The sequence below is a fragment of the Gorilla gorilla genome, chromosome 5 (assembly GCF_029281585.2).
Source record: "Gorilla gorilla gorilla isolate KB3781 chromosome 5, NHGRI_mGorGor1-v2.1_pri, whole genome shotgun sequence".
In the NCBI taxonomy this organism is placed as follows: domain Eukaryota; kingdom Metazoa; phylum Chordata; class Mammalia; order Primates; family Hominidae; genus Gorilla; species Gorilla gorilla.
In genome coordinates this window covers 149884274-149906513 of record NC_073229.2, presented here as the reverse complement: position 1 = coordinate 149906513, position 22240 = coordinate 149884274, and the positions used below count along the sequence as shown (strand labels likewise).

Here is a 22240-nt window from a genome sequence, read left to right as displayed (position 1 = left end):
CTCCATGACTTTGCTGTTACAGCTGCACACCATAGGAATTCACCACTGGCCCACACCTTCTTGTCAGGAGACTGGGAGATGGCATAGTGGGCAGTAAGGGTATTCTTGGAATCTGTTCCTACACAGGGTTAGTTGGCAATAACTTTAATGGAAGTATCTGTACACTTAAAAATACATGACACTATATTGAGATCATATGTATCCCCAACAAAATAAACCACTCCTTAGTCATATCATCAAAAAGTACATGGCTACCCAGTGCCACTTAGTATGCAGGGAAGTTGGAGTGGAAAGAGAGAGTAGAGTGGCCTTAACCTGTTGCAGTTAAAAAAAAATAACTTTTGCAAACTGTACAAAAGTCATGTGTCCATGTGAACCTGTTGCTTTGCAAAGGGTGTGTGCAAATTAGGCACTTGAAGCTTAAGCTTCATTCACTTACAGTCACCTCTGCTCACCATTTTATATTCATGAAGGCAGAGGAGTAGCCCAAACTGAGAAAGAGTATCGTGTAATAGAAAGAACACTGGACTGGAATCGAGAGGATTGGAGCTTTTGTCTTAGTTTTTCCAGGCTCTGTTGATTTGGGCCACCCTGTGGAATTTACTATTATTTGTTAAGTCTTAGCCTTTCCTCATTTACAAAAGGAAGTGGGAAATATGAAACCCTTAGAGGTTCCACCTGTGAGATAAGTCATATTAAATTATGCAAATTATGTACATTTTAATCCATATTGTTTCCATCAGTCCTGCCATTTCTATAACTCTCGTTAATGTTATATAAGCACTGAGCAAGAACTTAAAAATAGTCTAACTCTGCCATAGAGAGATGTATCACCAAAAAGGCAATGAAATGGGAGAACAAACAAGTTATCATTCCGAGTGCTATCACTAAAAGTACATTGGAGCATTTTTTCCAGTTAAAAAAAAATGTTTCAAGAAAAAAGTTGCAGAAGTCACACAGCTTCTTATAAAAACAATTTGAATGCAGACATTTACACAGCAAAAAAATAGAAGTCTCATCTCCAAATTTCACTACAGAGGTGAATTACTGCTAATCATTGAGACAAGTATGTAGCCTTCCGGAGCTGTTTTATACACATACAATGGCAGGATGACATTTTAAAATATTAACTGAAGTATTTTTTCCCTCTGTATTTCCTAATGGTCCTGGCCTTTTACCCATTCAATCAGCACATTCTGCATTCATTGCCTCAGAGAACAGATGACCCAACTGAACGTATTATGAAAAGGGAGCCAATAACTTTTCAGTGTCAAATTTTTGAGTTTCTAGTCCTTGTGGGAATAGAAAAAGACAGATCATAAAAGGAGATTTGGAAGAATATATGATAAGTCATAAAAGGTCTTAGAGATTTCAAGATTAGATAAAAAAGATTTCAATTCTTAGGAGGAGAGAGAGGAAAAAGTACCTCTGGCAATTTATACTGCTTCTTTCCAAAAATTAGCAAAGCCCTATTTTGGTGACTAAATTGCAATGAGATGCCTTGCTGAGTGGATCCTTGCCAGAGGCAGTAGCTTAGAGAGCTGACAACACCTTCGTGTAAAGACAAAGGCCCCTCCTTTTTCCAGCAGCCCTGGCTTTTTGCCAAGGGTCCTGACCTTCTAGATTTCAGCCCCAGTCATTCCCAAACAAGTACTGTGTGCAGTGTTCAAACCACACAACTGTATGAAGTATGCTTCCTTGTGCATTCCTGAGAAAGAAGGTCCTCTGCCCTGTTTTCCCAACTTAGAGGAACTTGGTAGTGGAGAGACGTACTGAAGCATGCTTAGAGAATCTGAGGGTAGAGAGGTTGTGTCTGCTTTCCCGGTAGACCTTCAGGCAGGGGTGGTGGCAAGGCCTTAGGAGCAGGAGACAAGGCAGTAGAGTGTGTTGAGACCTACTGGGACTTAAACAAATACTCAGAATTTCCTGCAGCCTAGCATGAATGAAATGACTCTTGGAAGGGCATGAAAAAAGCTGAGAAAGCCACACCTGGGAAGAGGAGGACACAACAATGACTTGCATGATCCTAAGATGGGTGACCAGACTGGAGAATCTATCTGAGGACATGAGTGATAGATGACAAGACCAAGGACAAGATGTCCCCTTGCTTCCATATTGCTGCTATAGAAACTTTCCTGGAACTCAAACACAACATTAGGAATTAAATTTCTATCATCACAGAAAAATTGAGTTAAAATAGAAAATAAGCTCATTATCTTAGCCAAGGTACATTTCTTGTGCATTTGAGTTTGTAAACTGAGATTCGTACTACATTAGCATTGCAATGCTAATAAAATTGCATGTATATTTGACAACATACCTGGGACAGTCTTCCATATCAGCACATATAAATCTGCCTCCTTTAAAAATTTCTTCTTAAGATGGCACGATATAGGATTTATCTAATCATATGGCTGGATGTTTAAGTTATATCAATGTTTCACTCTTTGGAATGTTGCAGCAGTAAATACTCTTTTACATAAACCAACTCTTACGAGCACAGCCTCTTTGAACAATCTTTTTGTGTACCTAGATACCAAGTGTTGAATTACCTTCCAATTGGAAACACCTCCTCCCCTACCCATATGAGAGATCATATGCTAAAACTCATGTTCAGTTTTCAATTATTTTAGCACTCACATTTTTATCAAATAAAATAGCATGTAATGAAATATGTGGCAAGTCTACATTTCAAAGAAATAAAGTTGAGGAAGTCTGAACGGGAGAAGGTAGAAGTCCAGAAGCTCTGCTGCTCTGCTGAAATCTCTCCCCACCTTGGGGCCTTACCTTTCCCCTGCCTCTGCCTGTGAGTCAATTCGAGGAGACAGGGCTGGATGCTGCACCCCGCCTCATGTTCACTGCTCAGGAAAATCACAGACAAGATTTAGGATTTGGGTCTGGCAAAGCCAGTTAGTCCAGGTTTGCTTTATGGCTTTTTTGACTCCTGCTTCTGTGATTTAATACCAAGTCTCGTAAAGTTAGTTGTGTTTTCTTTTGTCTTTCCATAATACATAGTATACAACTCATTTATAGCACTTACCACTTTGTTCTTTCTTAAAAATGCTGTTCCAGAAGAAGAACATTTCCTTACTTAGCTTTGAAATCTACAGCACTTATTCATAAAATTTGGCAAGGACTAGTTTTTCCATAAGGCCTTCTGAATGAATACATGGATCACACATTTGCTTAACAACTTAAATATAGTAGGCACAAGCTCATCTTCAAGAATGTAGATACTTTAAAAAGGTACAAATGTACCTATTTTGGTCTCCTCTTGTCTTCTTTGAACCAATTATACAGGTCTGTAAGTGTTTCTGCTTTGGAATGGCCAGTTTGCTTTATATAGATTCACTGAAAGGGCTGGAATTGACCCAAAGGTCCCTCATTATATTCTTGCAGCCACCTTTGGTGGATGATATAATGAAAGCAGCATATGTACCTATAAAAACTGCTACTGTATATGAAGATGGGCTTGGGAAATGTTGAACAAAAATGGAAATATGTCTGCTTTTTACATCTGAGTGAGGAGAATCAAAAGCTGCCCATGCCACACAAACTCTCAATTTTGTTACCAGAATGAGCGGGTGGGAGACACAAGAATGAAAGAAATGAAGAATGAAACACAAAAGGAAATAGAGTGGAGAGCACGTGATAACTGCCAAATACATAGTGAAGGAAATCAACCACATGAAGATAATATAGTTTCTTTCTTTAAAATTTTTATGCTCACATAATTTCAGACCTGTACGTTCTCAAAAAGATGAAAATTGAAAGTTGCTGACATGATGCCACTTACCTGTAAATATTTCAGGTCTATATCCTAAAATCAAGAACCTTCTTTTGTATAACCAAGTGTAATATTAAAATCAGAAAATTAACATTAATACATGACTGTTACACAGATTTTTCAACTTGTTCCAATAATTCCCTTTTATAAACAACAAACACAAATGACAACAACAATGGATTACACATTGCATTAAGTTTGGTCTCCTTTAACCTGGAATAATTCCTCAATCTTTCCTTGTGTTTTATGGTACTGACGTTTTGGAAGTGTACAGCGAGCTATATTGTAGAGTGTTCCTCAATTTGAATTTGCTTGATGTTTCCTCGTAATTAGATTCAGGTTACACATTTTGGCAGAAATTCCACAGGAGTAATGCTGTGCCCTTCTCAGTGCCTTGTCTTAGAAGGCACACGATATTGAAAGGTACCATTACTGATGACGTTTAATCATTTGGTTAAGGTGGTTTCTGCCAGATTTCTCCACTAAATAGTTACTATTTTTTTCCATTGCAATTAATACATATTTGAGAGAGAAACTTTGAGACTATGTAGATATCCTGTTGCTCATCAAATTTACACATTCTAGTTTAGCATCTATGAATGATTCTTGTCTGAATCAATTATTACAACCATCGTTGCTAAATGATGACTTTACAAGTTCATCATTCTTTTCATATTTATTAATTTGCTTTGTACTGTAAGAAGGAGCTTTCTCTTCTTTTGTAGGCATGTATGTATGTATGTGTGTATAGGTAGCTTATTATGAACTTACGGATTCTTATTTTATTCAATGAGTTATAATCAGTTACTGTCATTATTATTTTGATGCTCAAATTTCCAAGATTTGACTAATGGGAAGCCCTTTAACATGGCTTTTTGGCTTTTTCTTATGTACCCACAATTCTTTGAGCACTTTCTTTTTTTTGGCTTATTATTTCTTTTTCTTTTTTTATTATTATACTTTAAGTTCTAGGGTACATGTGCACAATGTGCAGGTTTGTTACATATGTATACATGTGCCATGTTGGTGTCTTTGAGCACTTTCTTACTTTCCGGCACAAAAAGATATTCCAGACTCAAGTTGTACTTTCCCTGCCCTGGATATATTTTAAGGGGAGTATGAGTGTCTTTTCTTCTAGGCCTTCTCAGCAGACAGAGCTGGGAAATGGAATTACACAACACACAAACACACACACACACACACAGAAACAAAATGTATAATCTTAAGTTCGTACTAATACCTCCAATTTCTAGTCAAAGCCTCAGAGATCAAAGCCTTCCTCCTGTTCATATTTGTAACACTTTTGACAGTGAGAAAGCTGGCTCCCATTGATTGTAATATATTTACTTATTTGCCTAATCCTGGCATATACAGAATGTAGTTTCAAAACTGATAACTCATATGCCTGTGAGAAAAAAACCACTGACTGGACTTCTGTAATTGTTTTTTTTTCTGTAATTGTTATCAATTCTTTTTGTCTTTAGCCTGAAGGTATACAGTCCAAATATTCCGCTCAAAAGTTCCTTGAGTTAGCCCTCCCTGGTCCCATTTGGTTCATTCATTTGTTTATGTTCCTTTCGTTTTTTTTTTTTTTTTGAGACAGGGTCTCACTGTGTCACCCAGGCTGGGGTGCAGTGGCACGATCTCAGCTCACCGCAGCCTCGATCTCCCAGGTTCAAGCAATCCTCCCACCTTAGCCCCTCAAGTAGCTGGACTATAGGGGCACCCCGTCACACTCAGCTATTTTTGTATTTTTTGTAGAGACGCGGTTTTGCCATGTTGCCCAGGCTTGTCTCGAACTCCTGACCTCAGGTGATCCACCTGCCTTGGCCTGCCAAAGTGCTAGGATTACAGGTGTGAGCAATCGCACCTGGCCTGTTTATGTTCCCTTTTTGAGGTCTCTCCCCCATCTTTACCTTCTTCAGCGTGTGAAACATTAAATGGTTTACAAGTCAGGATTATACAAAAAGGGGTGTCATTTTCCACCGTTCCTATTATTCTTTTTACTTAGTTTTTGCTGTATCTGCCTTTAGGCATATGTGTATTTTCTAAATTCCTCTTTTTCTTACATAAAAATAGCTTACTATAGATATGCTTTACTTCTTTCAACTAACAATATATTCTGGAAGTCATTCCATATTAGTTCATAAAGATCTTACTCAATTTTTTTTTTTTTTTTTTGAGACAAAGTCTTGCTCTTTTTGCCCAGGCTCTGGAGTGCAATGGTGCTATCTTGGCTCACTGCAACCTCCGCCTCCTGGGTTCAAGTGATTCTCCCACCTCAGCCTCCCGAGTAGCTGGGATTACAGGCTCCTGCCAACATGCCTGGCTAAGTTTTGTATTTTTAGTAGAGACGAGGTTTTGCCATGTTGGCCAGGCTGGTCTTGAACTCCTGACCTCAGGCAATCTGCCCGCCTCGGCCTCCCAAAGTGCTGGGATTACAGGCATGATCCACCGTGCCTGGCCGATCTTACTCATTCTTTTTTTATAGTTGTGTAGTACTCTGTTGTGTGGATATACCATAGTTTATGTCACTACTCTCCTATAAATGGGCATGTAGGTTGTTCCCAATATTTTACCATTATAACCAATACTGCAATAAATAATTTGAATAATATTGTGCAGACATATTTTTGTGTTGTTGGAGGTATATTTTCAAGGTAAATTCCTAGAAGTAGGATTGCTGGGTCAAAAGGTAAACATATGCCATTTTGTTAGACATTGCAAATCCCTGTCCATAAAGATTTTTGTGCATACCCACCAACAATGTATGAGAGCACCTCACCTGTAATTACTATATGATAGATGAGAAATATTATCTTATTGTGATTTTAACTAACATTTATCCTATTTATCTTATTAAACCTTTTTGCCTTTGGTTTTTTATATGTATGAATGATATATGTTCAGATATTTTCTTCTAGTTCTTTGATTGTCTTTTGATTTTGCTTTTTTATGTTTTTTTGTCATGCTATTTAAAAATTAGATAGTCAAACTTATCAATGTTTTTTAAATTGCATCTGGATTTTGAGACATTAGAAAGCTTTTGCCTACACTCATGTTAAAAAGAAATCCCTTCATGTTTTCTTCTGGTACTTTCAGAATTTCATTTTTTTAACATTTAGATATTTAATTTATTTGAAATTTATTCTTATGATATCAGGTAGAGATCTAATCATTTTCTAAATGGCTAGCCAGTTGTCTCAGCACCATTATTTAAAAGTCTGTATTTTTTCTGGACCCTTGAGGTACGCTTTTATTATAAACTATCTTTTGGGTCTACCTGTGTGCTTTCTATTATGACAATGCTGTTTAATAGAATAATACTTAGTTATCCCATGGAATAAATTGAATATTTATGAAATAAATATGCTCACCTTTGAACATTATTTTAGAGTGACCAACTCTATGTTCAGGGAATTGTAGGTTTCAAAATCATTGATTCTCTACTTGGAAATTTCCCTATCTGTAATTCATTGTTTACCATTCACAGGACTCTCTCTAGCTAAGCCATCTCAGAGAGAGGGGAATTAACCTTGGTTAAAAAAATATCCAACTGAGAAAGTTTCCTAACAACTATAGACACTGGTCTAATGTTTGCAATTGAATTTGGGAAGTCAAGGAAGAAAGAATAAATATAAGAGCTGGATTTTCCACTTAGTTGGGTGATTGAATTAGCTGACCTTTAAGGTCTCTTCTACTCTGAGTTTTATGATTCCATGAATCATTCCTCTGACTTGGGCCAAGTTAGTAATGAAATGGCAAGGGAAGTGTGGTGGTCAAAGGTGAGTTGGAGATGTGGTGAGTGGGTGAGAAGAAGGGTAAAAGGGGAGGGATTTTAAATAACAGAGTATAGAATTAGGAAATAAATAACTTTTTTCCCCTTTCAACACCTGGTATCATGGAAGAGGGAGCAAAGATGTGCATTTATGGAAGGAGATATTGGATGGATAGGGAATGACATAGGGGTGATGGTGTGATCATGATAAGGATGGATATAGAGAGTTGGACAGGATTTTGAGGATAAATAAGATAACAAAAGCATCACCTTCTATTGCTCCAACAGTGAGAACAGAGCAGCTATGGGTATGCACAAGGTCTTTAGAGTGTTTTTGCCTTCTTCCAATCTCATGTGCTTTGGATAAGACACTCTAATTTAAAACCTATACAATTTTCTGAATAGAAACAAATACACTGTATTTTGGAAACTATGTTTAAATTTTAAGGCCATTCTCAGGGGAGAGACATTAAAGGAAAAAATTTTTTAAAGAGCTTCTCTATATCAAGGTATGTATATGAATAGACTAAAAATATTCTGGCCAGGCACAGTGGCTCACGCCTGTAATCCCAGCACTTTGGGAGGCCAAGGCGGGTGGATCACCTGAGGTCAGGAGATCGAGACCAGCCTGACCAACATGGAGAAACCCCGTCTCCACTAAAAATACTAAATTAGCTGGGCATGGTGGTGCACACCTGTAATCCCAGCTACTTGGGAGGCTGAGGCAGGAGAATCACTTGAACCCGGGAGGCAGAGGTTGCGGTGAGCCGAGATCACGCCATTGCACTCCAGCCTGGGCAACAAAGAGTGAAACTCTATCTCAGTTAAAAAAAAATTCTGAAGCAGTTTAATGTTATTTAACTGTTCAATCAATGGTAGGAGATATTTTCCTTCACTAATTCAGGTGACTAAGGATAGGCTGAATTTGTGAATTGTTGCATGTGAGAGTGGATGTGCCAATTTAATTTTCTTAAAGAAATACTCAAAACAATACTATAAAAGGAAAAGACCTGAAGAGTGAGAATGAGAGCGGCACTGTGGTGACTGGAATGGGTATGCCATGTTTGCCTGTTATTGCAACAGTAATAATTAGTCAAAAGATTCACTGGAAAGTTTGAGCTTTTATGCTGCTGTGATGGAATCTTTCTATTATCACAGGCGTGGAAAAAAAGAGTAAAAATTTTTGTGCAAGCAGCACTATAGTAGTACATATAAGGAAATAATGTTTACCTTGAAATGATCCCATGTTTTGCCCCTCTGTGTTTGGCTAACTTGGCTTCACTTTACTCAACTTCTGAATGGCTGAGCTGTAAAAGGTAAAAAAAAAATCCCCCCATCCCAGCCTGCTGTTTCCTGCAGAGCTCTTTCATTCTGCATCGAGCAGAGGGAACAACACAAATGTCTTTTATTAGCATTTTGGCTCTTATTTCTCTTTTCTTTTGGACAAATGCATTAATTTAACCAAAATTTATTGAAAATCTACTCTGAGCCTTGCACAGGAATAATTTTCTACAGTACTTTTCACTGGATAATCTCATGAATATTTATGTATTTTATTATTGTCCATAAAAATGCTCCGCATATAAGCTCCAAGAGAGCAGGAACTTTGTTTACTGTGTTATTCCAATGCCAAAGGAGGGTCTAGTACATGATGTGCACTTAATATTTATTTAATGAATGAACATATGAATTAATGATAGACTGAATAAAGAAAATGTGGTGCATATACACCATGGAATACCATGCAGCCATAAAAAAGAATGATATCATGTCCTTTGCAGGGACATGGATGGAGCTGGAGGCCATTATCCTTACCAAACTAACACAGGAACAGAAAACCAAACACCACATATTTTCACTTACAAGTGGGAGCTAAGTGATGAGAACACATGGACACATAGAGGGGAATGACGCACACTGGGGCCTACTGGAGGGTAGTGAGTGGGAGGAGGGAGAGGATCAGGAAAAATAACTAATGGGTACTAGAATTAATACCTAGGTGATGAAATAATCCATACAACAAATCCACGTGACACAAGTTTATCTATGTAACAAACCTGTACATGTACCCATGAACTTAAAAGTTAGAAAAAAAGAATAAATGGATGAATGGAAGGGGATACAAGGATGAATAAGATAGAATATTTTACCTCTAAGGATCTCACAGTGGTGAGGTAAGGGTGGCAGTAGACACAAGACAAATAATTGTAAAACAATATGGTAGTTCAAGTGATGGAAAACACGCAAGAGATTTAAAAAACCCATTTCCCAGCCTGGATTGGAGGTCAGTGTGATGGAAAAAATATATAAATCTGACTGTATTATTAATAGCACTTGTATAATTTTATTCACTTTTTCTTGTCTCCACTAGACATTCATTGACTAGTCTCATATTCACTAGTCTCTAACATTTTTATATTTTAACTCATTCAATTATCATAACAATACTCGGAAGTAGTTACAGTTATTGTTCCCGTTTTACAGGAACAAAAACGGAGGCACAGAGAGGTCAATTGGTTGGTCTAATGACACAGATCTAGCAAGTGGTGGAACCAGGACTGAATCCAGGTAACTTGCTCCTGATGTTTGTCCATCGGTGCTCTCATACTTTTTTCCCTCTCTCTTCCTGTTAGAATGTGCTTCCAGGACTTTGTTTACACTGGGGAATAGGTGTCTAATAAACTTAACATGCTGTTTATTACAGGGGTATTTACAAAAGCAGAAGCATTAAGACAAAGGAATAAACCTCTAATTGTAGAATTCTAGTCACCAGCCAATGGGCACATTTTTTTTTGTTTGTTTATTTTTGGGAAAATAATCTTTAATAATGCTTCTCAACTCACATCACTCTATCCACTCAATTATTAAAGATTTATTGAGTACATAATGGGCATGTCACAGCTTGTGTTTTCTGGAAGCAGTCACCGAGATGGAATGCGGGGTGCCGGATATTGATTAGGGATCAACACCTATGAAAAGAAGTGGGTAGAGACAGAATTGGGCCAAGGGAGAAGTCACTTTCCAGAGTAGGGCTGAGAAGAACTTGGCCCACTTGGTAGGGAGCTCTGGAGTCAGAATTGGCCATCAGAGGGGTCCCTGATTAGCTTCAGGCCTTTGTCCCCTTCACTCTCCCCTCTTTGCCCCTACCCCCAACTCCTTTCTCAGTTATTGGATACTAGCATGACCTGAAATGAAGCAGTTTTTATTTACAGCTGAGGCCAGCTCTTACAGAGCTGATTGGAGGCTGGAGGCTGACTGCACCCCAGCAGCTGAGCAGCAAGTCCTGTTTTGAAGGGGGATTAACACATCTTTGTCTATCACAAGTTGCTAGACCCTGGGCTAAATGCAGGGAACACGCAGATAAAGAGGACACAATCCCTTTGCTCAAAGAGTGATTGTTCCATCTGATTTATCAGTGGTTACCTGTAACGATTTTTCCTTCCAATAATTCTTGATTGCTCAAGGCCCTAGTTGAGGGTTTTTCCTGTTCATGGACAAATAGCAACGGTATAGTAAAAATAGCACAGACAGACCTGGGTTTGCCCTTGAGGAAGTCATTTTTCCTGAGCCTTAGTTTACTTATCTATATGATGAATATGACCATATCCTTTGGAGAGAGTTCTAGAAAGGAGACAAGGTATTTATAAATTTCCTAACAAAGAATTTTAATACTTAGTAAGTGATCAATAAATGGCAGTAATTAGTTATAATATATTATTACTACCCTCCTCATCCTCACTGACAGCTACCATTGGCCATAAGTTTCCTGTGGGCTTCTGCCATCTCTGTCCTTTGTTTTGACCAGTACCTCTCTTCTCAAATATGTCTAGGTCCTCACATTATATTTCAAAGCTCTTTATCTCTCTGCTTCCTATGAGCTGACTTCTGTCTGCCTTTCCCACCCTTTCTGCCTCCATTTTTTTCCTTTCTAGGAAAATTTTCCTTAATGCTTCTATTTCATCCTTAAACTTTATTGCCTTGGCTACAACTTACGTCTAAGAAGTGTGCACTGTTCGGCTCAGCAGACATTCTTACATATCAACCCATTTTATTTATTTATAAATTCCTCTAGAATGACTAGAAAAGGCAGCAAATTCTCATTATCCTTCACGATTCCTTCTTAGCTATTAGCATGCTTTCTATTTGGCTTACATATACCATTCATAAGAACTCATTATTAGGGCCAGGCGCGGTGGCTCACGCCTGTAATCTCAGCACTTTGGGAGGCCGAGGCCGGCGGATCACGAGGTCAAGAGATCGAGACCATCCTAGCCAACATGGTGAAACCCCGTCTCTACTAAAAATACAAAAATTAGCTGGGTATGGTGGCAGGCGCGTGTAGTCCCAGCTACTCGTGAGGCTGAGGCAGGAGAATCGCTTGAACCCGGGAGACAGAGGTTGCAGTGAGCGAGATTGTGCCACTGCACTCCAGCCTGGTGACAGAGCGAGACTTCGTTTCAGAAAAAAAAAAAAAAAGGAACTCATTATTAGGAACAGAGAACCATTCAGTTGTAAAGCCAGAAGTAAGGTTAAGAACTTTTGGCCTCGTCTTTCTCATTTAGAAGTAAGGAAATTGATCCTAGAAAAATTAATTCAAATACTCATATTTACACAGCTAGTTGAACAGATACTGGAACCCTGGTAATTAAAGTTGTTCAGCTGTATGCTATCTGTCTATTCTTTGTTTTCTGTGTCAATAATGCCATATTGTTTTATGTTCCTAGAGTACAAATAAATGAATCAATATAGTCACCAGAGAATCACCAGAAGTCACTAAGAGCTTAATAAGCACATGAGGGTAGATGGTTCTCACTCACACAGTTTTTTGGTAGATGAAGCAAAGCCTTTGGAAACAGATGAGAGTAAGGGAGATATCATTGTTTTCTCAATTGGTCACCCCAGAATGAGGGGAGATGGGTTGGTCTTGAGCAGGAAGTTGTCTTCATCTTCCTTCTTTCTTCTTCCCTCTCTCCACCCTTCTGCCAGGGGTCAAAAACCACAGGCTAGGCTGTCTCTCTCAGATAATGCTTCAGGAAGAATTGGGGCCAATTGCTCAGCCTCAGGTTCTCACCATCTTCAATCCTAGATCTTAGATAACAGTTTTCTAAAGCCTTCCTTTAGGATGAAGACAGGGCCCTTCACAGAGCAGATTGAAAATGGACCCCTATATGTCCAGCTAGTGCTCTCAAAGCCAAGTTTCTCTGGGGAATTCACACTCAATCCACGATAGAGAAAGGGAAATAATTCCAGTTTTCTGCTCATCAAAAAGTTTTACCTGGGCTTGGATGGGCACAGTCTAATAAGGTAAATAATCCTTGGTTGTCTGTCTTCTCCCTAAAACAACTCACAGAACTAGTGGCTTCAGAGGGACTTGGGGCTCTCCCTTTATTCAGGCTGTGGGTCACGGTGCTCTTTGTTGACAGTTTAATGTATATTTAGAAAAGTTTAGTTCGGCTTGGGCCAGTTCCAAACCACAGACCTTCTTTGCATTCTTGCCCACTCTACTGTGTCCTTTCTGTGGGATTTGCAGAGGAGGATGAGACAGTCTGGAGAAAAAAATTCTGTTTAATAATAATAATAATAAATTTGTCAAGTTGTGAAGTTCATCTTTAAGTCAAAAGCTACATCCCAAAGACCACTTACCTGAGAAATTACATTATCTCAGGTGTTTCTGAGTGATGAATTTTAGGCTTACACAACTGCCTCTGAATAACTCAACAAGTTTCAAATTGAGTGTCCTTTCAGTATAATGGTTGTTGGGGAAATTTTTATTTTCATTAATTTTTAAAGTAACAGGTTCAGTGAGCATATCTTTTTCATTATTGTATGAAGCCCAGACACTGTTTTCCCCATTAATTGATGATAATATGGTTTATATTATTAAGAGGTTACTGGGAATATAAGTGGTAATTTTTTAATTCTCAAAAGCCACAGAATTTTAACTTGCTATTCTTCATAGTACCTAAACAATGAAGAGGTCATTGAACACTTTGTCCCTGTTATAAACATCTGCTTACAAGAATGGAATGGAGATTAATAAATGAACTGTCCTGGGCCAAGAATGGTGGCTCACACCTGTAATCCCAACACATTGGGAGGCCCAGGTGGGAGGGTTGCCTGAGCTCTGGAATTCGAGACCAGCCTGCACAACCTAACAAGACCGTGTCTCTACTGAAAATCAAAAAAATTATCCCAGCATGGTGACGTGTGCCTGTGGTCCCATCTACTGGGATGCCAAGGTGGGAAGATTGCTTGAGCCTAGGAGGTCAAAGCTGCAGTGACTCGTTCTGTCACCCAACTGCACTCCAGCTTGTGGGGGGAACAAAAAGGAAAAGAAAAAATAGAAATGGACTGTCCCTACTCTCCTAGAATTTACAGTCTGGAAAGCAATCAGATGTTTCACATCAGAAAGGCATCACCTCCTTATGCACTGAAAACTTTTGTTTAATAAGATTACAATTGAACCCCAGGTAAAAATTCTTAGAGTGGCCAAGAAGATAAATGCACAAATATTTCAACCTATGTTGAATATGGTGGTGATTGATTAATAACTCTCACTTAAGAGGCTTAGAGAAGAAAAGTAGAAATTTTCACAAAGATAGCTCTTGTTTTTGAGACTGTAGTTCCTCCTGTTCTCAAAAGAAACCTAAACAATGGCCTTTGGGCTTTGGTTCAGAGCACAAGCATTTAATCTGGTTGCTCCTGGAATGGCCTGAGAAGTCACAGTGGGCAGGGAGGGAATGTTGACCTGGCTTCATTTTTGCTTACACATATTCAAAACACTTCTTTTCATAGGCATTGAAGATATTTTATTTAAAAATATGAATTAATAAGAACAATGAAAATGTCAAGAAAAGAGGCTATAGCTGAATATCAAGGAGCCCAAATTGGCTAGATCTGCTAACCTCTGGAATAGCATCTCTAAGGAAATATAAGAAGCCCTGCTGCTTGATATCATTTCAGACCGGAAGGACTAATCTGATAGTGAAGCAAAAGAAAACCATAACTTGCATTAACAAAAGAATAGATGAAAAGACTTTGTAAAGATTTTCTACCTGTAAGTTTTTTTTCTATAGTTTTTTTTACTGAATTGTTGCCAGCATAGTAAGGATCATTATTTCCTAGTTTAATTAGTTTCTATTGGCTATTCATTGTCATAAACCATAGTATAACAATAAAAAGGAAACATTTCAAAGTTATTACATGACAATAAAATTATAGTGAGACATGAACTTATGTATATATGGAACAAATACTCAGCATAAAGGAGAAAATTGGGTGAGATTTTTAGTATATTTTAATTTCAGAAGGTAGATATGTCACATTAGAGTCCTCTTTTTTTATCTCATAATGGATAGAAACACTCAAAGGTGGCGCCACAGCATCAACTGTAAAATTGAAGCTGGACTCTTCCCCCATTCTCTGCTTTCACCTTTTGCCTACACTTAATAGCATTTTTGGAATTCAGCTCAGGATGCAAAAGGCAGATTCACCACATTGTACACGTTCAGAGTGCATTGGTGTCACTTTTTTTTAAAGTTTCAGTTAATCATTATCTGTAAAATAAATGTAGGAAGATATTTGCCTCTATATAGGGAATGTTGAAAAAATAATTGTGGTGTTTGTTTTTAGAATTCTTTACTGGAAGGAAAAGAGATGAACCTGAAAGACATCTAAATAATTTGTACACGTTCAGAGTGCATTGGTGTCACTTTTTTTTAAAGTTTCAGTTAATCATTATCTGTAAAATAAATGTAGGAAGATATTTGCCTCTATATAGGGAATGTTGAAAAAATAATTGTGGTGTTTGTTTTTAGAATTCTTTACTGGAAGGAAAAGAGATGAACCTGAAAAACATCTAAATAATTTGAATCTGGGATATAGTCTGACTAGCAAGAGAAAGTTTTAGCATTTAATCAAGTCACAGAGGAGTCAGTCTTTGGAGTAAATCAAGAGATAGTTCTGAAGGATCCAGACCAGGTAGTGAACTACAACAGGCCAGGGCAGTTGATGAAGTTCTAGAGAGAGAGAGACAGGGCTGGACTTCTCAGGGAGGAAGTTCTCAGGCAGGGAAGGGTTGGGCATCTAAGCAGGAATGATGAACCAGGTCCTTTAGACAGAGGTCAGCAGGCCCAGCTTCTGGGAGGCCAGTGCATCAGAAGACACCTAAGGGGAGTCAGGAAAAGAAGACAGAAGTGATTTGTTCTTGGTCTCCTTCTGAACTCCTGCTATGTGGGTGGGCTAGGGCTCACAGGTGTCAGTAGCCAGGAGAGATAGGGCCTCACTCAGATCAGCTTTCAGTTTTCTGATAGCCTCACCCCTGGTCTCAAAGCTATTCAGCCAATATTGCATCTTTAATGGTTAAGCTTTGGGGCAGGTGGCTATTTGTAAGGCTACTAATTAGATAAAGGGACTGATTTGCACCAGGATGCAGATAATGTGTGGAATTGTGCCAGGACCCACAGCTCAGGAGTTTATGACCCCCCAGCTGCCATGGCAACCATGCCTATTCAGTTGGGGAAGTCTTTTTGTTGTGGGATAGGAGGCAGTGCATAGGGCACAGCATCAGCTTCTGTGGGGTGTGAAAATGAAAACTGAAAATGGAAGTGAAAGGACAAGAAGGCAGGAGGGCACTAGATTTTCCATTTATACCCAAATGGATAGATTGTTCTGTGGGTTTGCTTCTACTTGCTTGTCATAAAAATCAGGGCCTTTCCTTGCATGCAACTGTCTGATGAGCCTAATGTTTGGAAGGAAGCATGTTTTGTGAATCTTCTTTTTTTGGTATCGTCTTTACTGTTCACAGCTTCCACCTCAATGTCTTTGTTTTATTATGCTTCTTTTTATTTTTCCCAAATGTTTTGTTATGTTTACTAAGCAGAACATACTGTAATCTGCAAGCTTGAGACTCTAGAAAAATCTGAGATCCGTTTTAACATGTATAATATAACACAGCATTCTAGGGCTAGAATAGCTCTTGAATGGCTTGAGAGATAGGTGGTCATATGTCCAGTTTATCTGGGACTGTCTTGTTGTCCTGATACAATAATTAAGAGCTCTTTTCACTCTCAAAAGCAACCTGGTTGGTCAATGGTTATCCTACTAATATCCAGCTCTTTATAAATAAAGGCCCAGATTATTCTAAAATCTTGATAACCAAGCTGAGTCAGAACTCACTGAAACAGAGAGAACTATCAAAGAGTGGCATAAGAGAGGGTGACATGAACAGATGTAGAATCTAGGCTGGATTGGGAAGAAAATAAAGCCAGAAAGTGATGAAAGATTGGGAGAAACAGGAGCAGGAGATGGAGAGACTGGACAAGGGACTCGAGAAGGAACAGGCAGATTAAAAGTCTGGGAAGTAGAGAACTGAAAGGATAGGAAGTTGTGGTCAGAGACTGGGATGTTAGGTTTATGATTTCAGAGGTGGATCATGAACAATGTGGCCTGGGGTCACATAGTCCCCAGCAGGAAACAAATGATCCACTAAAAAAATAGCCGAAGAGAGCATTTTTTTTTTTTTTGAGTTGTTTATAGAGGTGAGGGTAGGGCAAAACAAAAACTAATGATAAACCCAGAAAATCACAGTAATGGATGTGATTTTCAGGCCAAGTCATTTTTATCCCCTAGGCCTGAAGAATCAAGTAGAAAGAGTAGTGTTTTAGAACCTGGCAAGTGTGGTAGCTATGGGAAAGGGAGTGCTCCTAGGAGCTCTGGCCATAAATAGATGAATGCAGCTATTACTAAGACTTTGGCTAGAAAAGAACGTGTGGGGATGGGATCATTGGCTCCTACCCCTGGACCTCCTGGTAGGGCCTTCTATTGGTTAAAACTAACTGGAAGGCAGAAAGAAGAAGAGAAGCATAAAGAAAAGACCTGGGGTGAACAAAAAATAATCAGCACTTTGAAGAACTGTGAAAATAGGGTTGAAGCAACTGTCTGTAGATACTGTTTCTATCCAGAATTGAAATGGTTTGGCTGCGTCCCCACACAAATCTCATCTTTAAGTTCCCATAATCTCCACGTGTCATGGGAGAAACACAATGGGAGGTAACTGAATCATGGGGGTGGTTTCCCCATGCTGTTCTCATGATAGCGAGTGAGTTCTCACGAGATCTGATGGTTTTATAAGCATCTGGCATTTTCTCTGTTGGCAGTCATTCTCTCTCCTGCCGCCCTGTGAACAGGTGCCTTCCACCATGATTGTAAGTTTCCTCAGGTCTCCCCAGCCATGCAGAACTGTAAGTCAATTAAACCTCTTTTCTTTATAAATTACCCAGTCTTGGGTATTTCTTCATAGCAGCATGAGAATGGACTAATACAAGGATGATGGTGAGATATGGGGTGAAGAAAAGATATAATATTCTCTTCTATAAGTTTGTATATATTAATTGTTATTCTAAAGAACTATAATAAGTGATTTTTAGAAAAATGACCAGGAGGTAACCTAAGTCTAGAGTCTCATAAAAAAGTAAACTAGTTTTGGTGTTATCAGTATTCTGTATTTCTTTTATTTACAAATTATAAATTTTTGTATGGGCTGTTATAGAGTAACAGGGACTGGATATACATTCCATCATAAACAACTAGAAAACCAAGAATATATATGAAACTATGGTTTTCAAACATGGTCAGCAGATAGCTCAGGACAGTGCCCAAGACAAAGGAAACAAGGAGAACTCTATGATTTCTACAATTAACTGTTTGGGAGGGTATCTAGGCTGCAATCCAGGAAAGAAAACTCAAATGAGGCCTAGATAATTTGCTGAATTATCCAGAAGACAGATTTTGTAGTTCATGAAGGTCAAACTGGCTAGAAATTGCAGAACAAAATTAGAGAACTGAGTAAGAGAGTGAGAAGGAATTTCAGAGATTTGCAGAAGGGTTTCCTCAAGCATTTGATGGAATATTTTTCTGAGTATGCACAGAAGAAAATGATTCCAGGCTGAGGAAGGAATCGCTGCAAAGAACAGGTAGAACAGTCTTGGAGCTTAGACAGTCTGGGAATAGTTCATGTTCCTACCAGCCACAGTGGAAAGATCTCCTGATACATGGGCATTAGATAAATTCCTTAGAAACAGCCAGATTAACTCCTGAGTAAAATGGCTCTAAACCTATTCTAACATGTAATAAAAGCAAATATTGATAGAATCAAACTAATTCACTGTAACTAAACTGATTCACAGTAGCTGTCACAGAAAAAGCTTTACAATACTAAAAGAATATTTAAAAATCCAGCAACCAACAGCATAATGTTTTCTAGGTCTGTCATGCAAACAAAAGATTATCAGACATTCAAAGAAACTGGAAAATGTGACTCATAAGGAGAAAATAAATCAATCATTAAAAACACACTCAGAAATCATGCAGAAGATAGACTTAGCAGATAAAGACACTAAAACTGCTATTATAAATATGCTCTATCTATTTAAAAAGATTAAGGATAATACAAATGCAATATGGAAAGAAATGGAAAATATAAAAACCCAAAAGTGGATTTTCTACAGTTGAAAGATAAAAAATTTGAAATAGAAAGTACAGTGGAAGTAATTACTGCATGTTAGACACCATAGAAGAAAAAAAATTAGTGAACTCAAAGACATAATAAAGTCTATCCAAAATGAAGCACAGGAAGAAAAATGACTTTACAAAGTAAACAAAGCATTAGTCTCCCATGGAACACAGTATAAAAAAAAATTGAGCTATCCAACATAGGTGTAATTGGACTCCCAAATAACTGGATGACAGAACAATTATTTAAAGTAATAATTGCTAAAATCTCTCTACGTTTGCTGAAAACTGTAAATCATAGGTCTAAGAAGCTCAATGAATCTCAAGTAGAAGAAATATGAAGACAACCACACTAGGGCACATTATAATCACATTAAGTTACTCAAAACCAATAACTCGAAATTATTAAAAGTCGTTAGTAGAAAAAAGACCTATTAAATACAGAAAAACAAAGATAAGCGTGACCACTAATTTATCATTGGAAACAATGCAAGCCAGGAGACAGTGGAGCAATGTCTTTAAATTGAAAGAAAAAATGGTCAACCCCAAATTCTTTGCCAGTGAAAAGATTACTCAAGAACACAATGATAAAGACTTTTTCAGACATACGAAGTTAAAAGAAGTTACTAACAGCAGATCTACACTACACTTGATGCCAGCACATCTTAGAGTCTCACTCAAGGCCCATACTGTGTACTACCTGGCTACCACTGCTGATTATTCAGGACCCAAGGACTCTTCAGTCAGCAGGTGATGAATCCTGCCAGGACTGGGTCTTTCCCCTTAAGGTAGCAGGTTACTTTCTGGCCCAGGGTGTGTCAGGAAATGTCATCTGGGAGCTAGGGCCTGAAATGGAGGCCTCAAGAGTCTACCCAGTGTGCTGTCATAGTGCAGCTGAGCTGATTTCCAAGTTCGAGACAAAGTCTTCTTTACTCTTCCCTCTCCTCTTTTAAACAGAAGGAAGGGATCTCTTTTGGAGCTGCAAGCTGCACTGCCTGGAGTTGGGAGAGGGGTGGCACAAACACTCCCTTAGCTGCCCCTGCTGGTGTTTCACTAGGTCATGTGCCCCCAAAGTCCACTGGCTCAAAGCCCAGCACAAGCACTAGGACTTGCCTAGGAGTTGCAGTCCTTTTGGCCTCAACTTCTTCCATGTTTATTAAGGACCTTAGAGCACTTTAGCCTGCAGTGGTGAGGCTTGCTGAAACTCAAGTTTTGACTGCTGGGATGCGTGATTCCCCTCTGTCTAGGGCTGGTTTAAATGTTCCCTCTGTGGGCACCAGTTGAGTTCTGCATGGTATTGGCAGCACTGTGTACCAATGAAAAGTCCCACAATTCCTGCGTTCTCCCTCCCCAAGCAGTCAGATTCTCTCTCTGCAACATGCAACTGCTGCTGAGGGTTGGGAGAGGGGCAGTGTCAGTGATTCAAGACTGCCTTTCCTACCCTCTTCAGTGCCTTTTTCAGCAATATGAAGTTAAAACCAAGTATTGTGAGCACTCATTTGAGTTTTGGTTCTCATGAAAGTGTCTTTTTTTGTGTGTGTAGATTGTTATTAAATTTTGTGTTCCTGTGGGGAGGAGGATCAGTGGAGGCTTCTATTCAGCCAATTTGCTCCACCTCCTCTCAATGTGATGTTTTGATCTAAGTATAAACTATTGAAAGATTGAATCAAGCTAATTAACATGTCCATCAACTTATTTTTTTGTGGTGAGAATGGTAAACATCTATTTTAGCAATTTTGAAATATGCATTACATTATTATTAACTGTAGTCACCATGCAGTGCAATAGATCACTAAAACTTACTTCTCCACTCTAACTGAAACTTTGTACCCTTTGATCAACATCTTTTCTTTCCCCATCCTCCCCTCCCCTGAGCCTCTGGTAACCACCTTTCAGTTCTGTTTTGATGAGATCTCATATGTGGAATCTAAAAAAATTGATCACATTGCAATTTATACTAGTTGTATTTCATTGCTCCATAGCCACATGTGGCTAGTGACTATCATATTGTACAATTTAGGTCTAAATACTCCAATTAAAAGTCAAAGATTGTCATTGAATTAAGAGAAGCAAAACTTAATTTTGTGCTGAAAGCCACTTTATATGAAGACACAGATAGGATAAAAGTAAAGGGATGATGGAAACATTCTATATTATGATAATGATAGTGGTTACATCACTATACATTTGTCATACTTAATTGAATTATTCACTTAAAATTGGTGAATTTTATTATATTTAAATTGTACTTCAATAAAGGCGGAGTAAATAAGAAAATTTTGAGCTACAATTGATGTCTTACAAGTTAGCTTTCAAAAATTGTATGAGTATATACACTCATTTAAAGTCAAACAGAACAAAGGGTATAAAATGAAAAGCAAAAGTTGTTTTCCCTTCAAATTTCCACTTCTTGTTCATATTATTTAATATCACCCAACAGACATAATTTCTTATGTAAATTTCCAAAAGTCTTTAATGTACAGTATAAACAAACATTGATCAGGTATGCCTATGCTTTAAAAGTTTTCTTTTCTCTTTTTTTCTTTTTATCCAAGTAGACTCATATTCTATGACTAAAAAAAAACCATGGACACTGGAAAAGGCAGGTTTACTTTCTTTTTTCTTCTTATTGGCTGCATATTCTTCTATTGCATTGATTATTCTAATTGATTTAGCCACTCCTATACTGTGAGATATTCAGATTTCTTCTACGTTCTGCTAAAACAAAAAATGTTACAATAGATACTCATTGGCAGATATTTTTCATATCTCATGCTTGCTCTTTAAGATAGATTCCTAGCCAAGGACTTGTGGGGCCATTGTTTATATAAATTAGAAATTTTGATGAATGTAGTCAAGCTGCATTTCTGAAAACTTATTCTCTCCAACAATACCGGTTTATACATATTCATGCTGATTTGGGGAATTATCAGACATTTTAATCTTCACCAATCTGAAAGGTAAGAAAATGCTACCTCCTTGTTTTTCACTAAATTGTGACATTTTCCTTGCAATAAAATAGGATAGAACTGTTAGAACTGTCTTTGATAACCAGTAGACTTCAGAATGGATATATCTGCCTCCTAGAACCCCTAACTTCTGATGAAGACCTAAATGATTTCTACAGCTGCTGAGATAAATCATCTTTTTTTTTCTTTTTCTTT

General features: G+C 38.2%; 1 long non-coding RNA gene across 1 annotated transcript in view; it reads left to right on the top strand.

Annotated features, from left to right (window-relative positions):
- The window catches only part of LOC129534089 (uncharacterized), a 169009-nt gene that overhangs the window by 16818 nt on the left and 129951 nt on the right, over positions 1 to 22240 (top strand). The window contains exon 3 of the long non-coding RNA XR_010134362.1: positions 10050 to 10133. This is a non-coding gene — a long non-coding RNA (uncharacterized lncRNA). The remainder of the gene's footprint in view (positions 1 to 10049; positions 10134 to 22240) is intronic.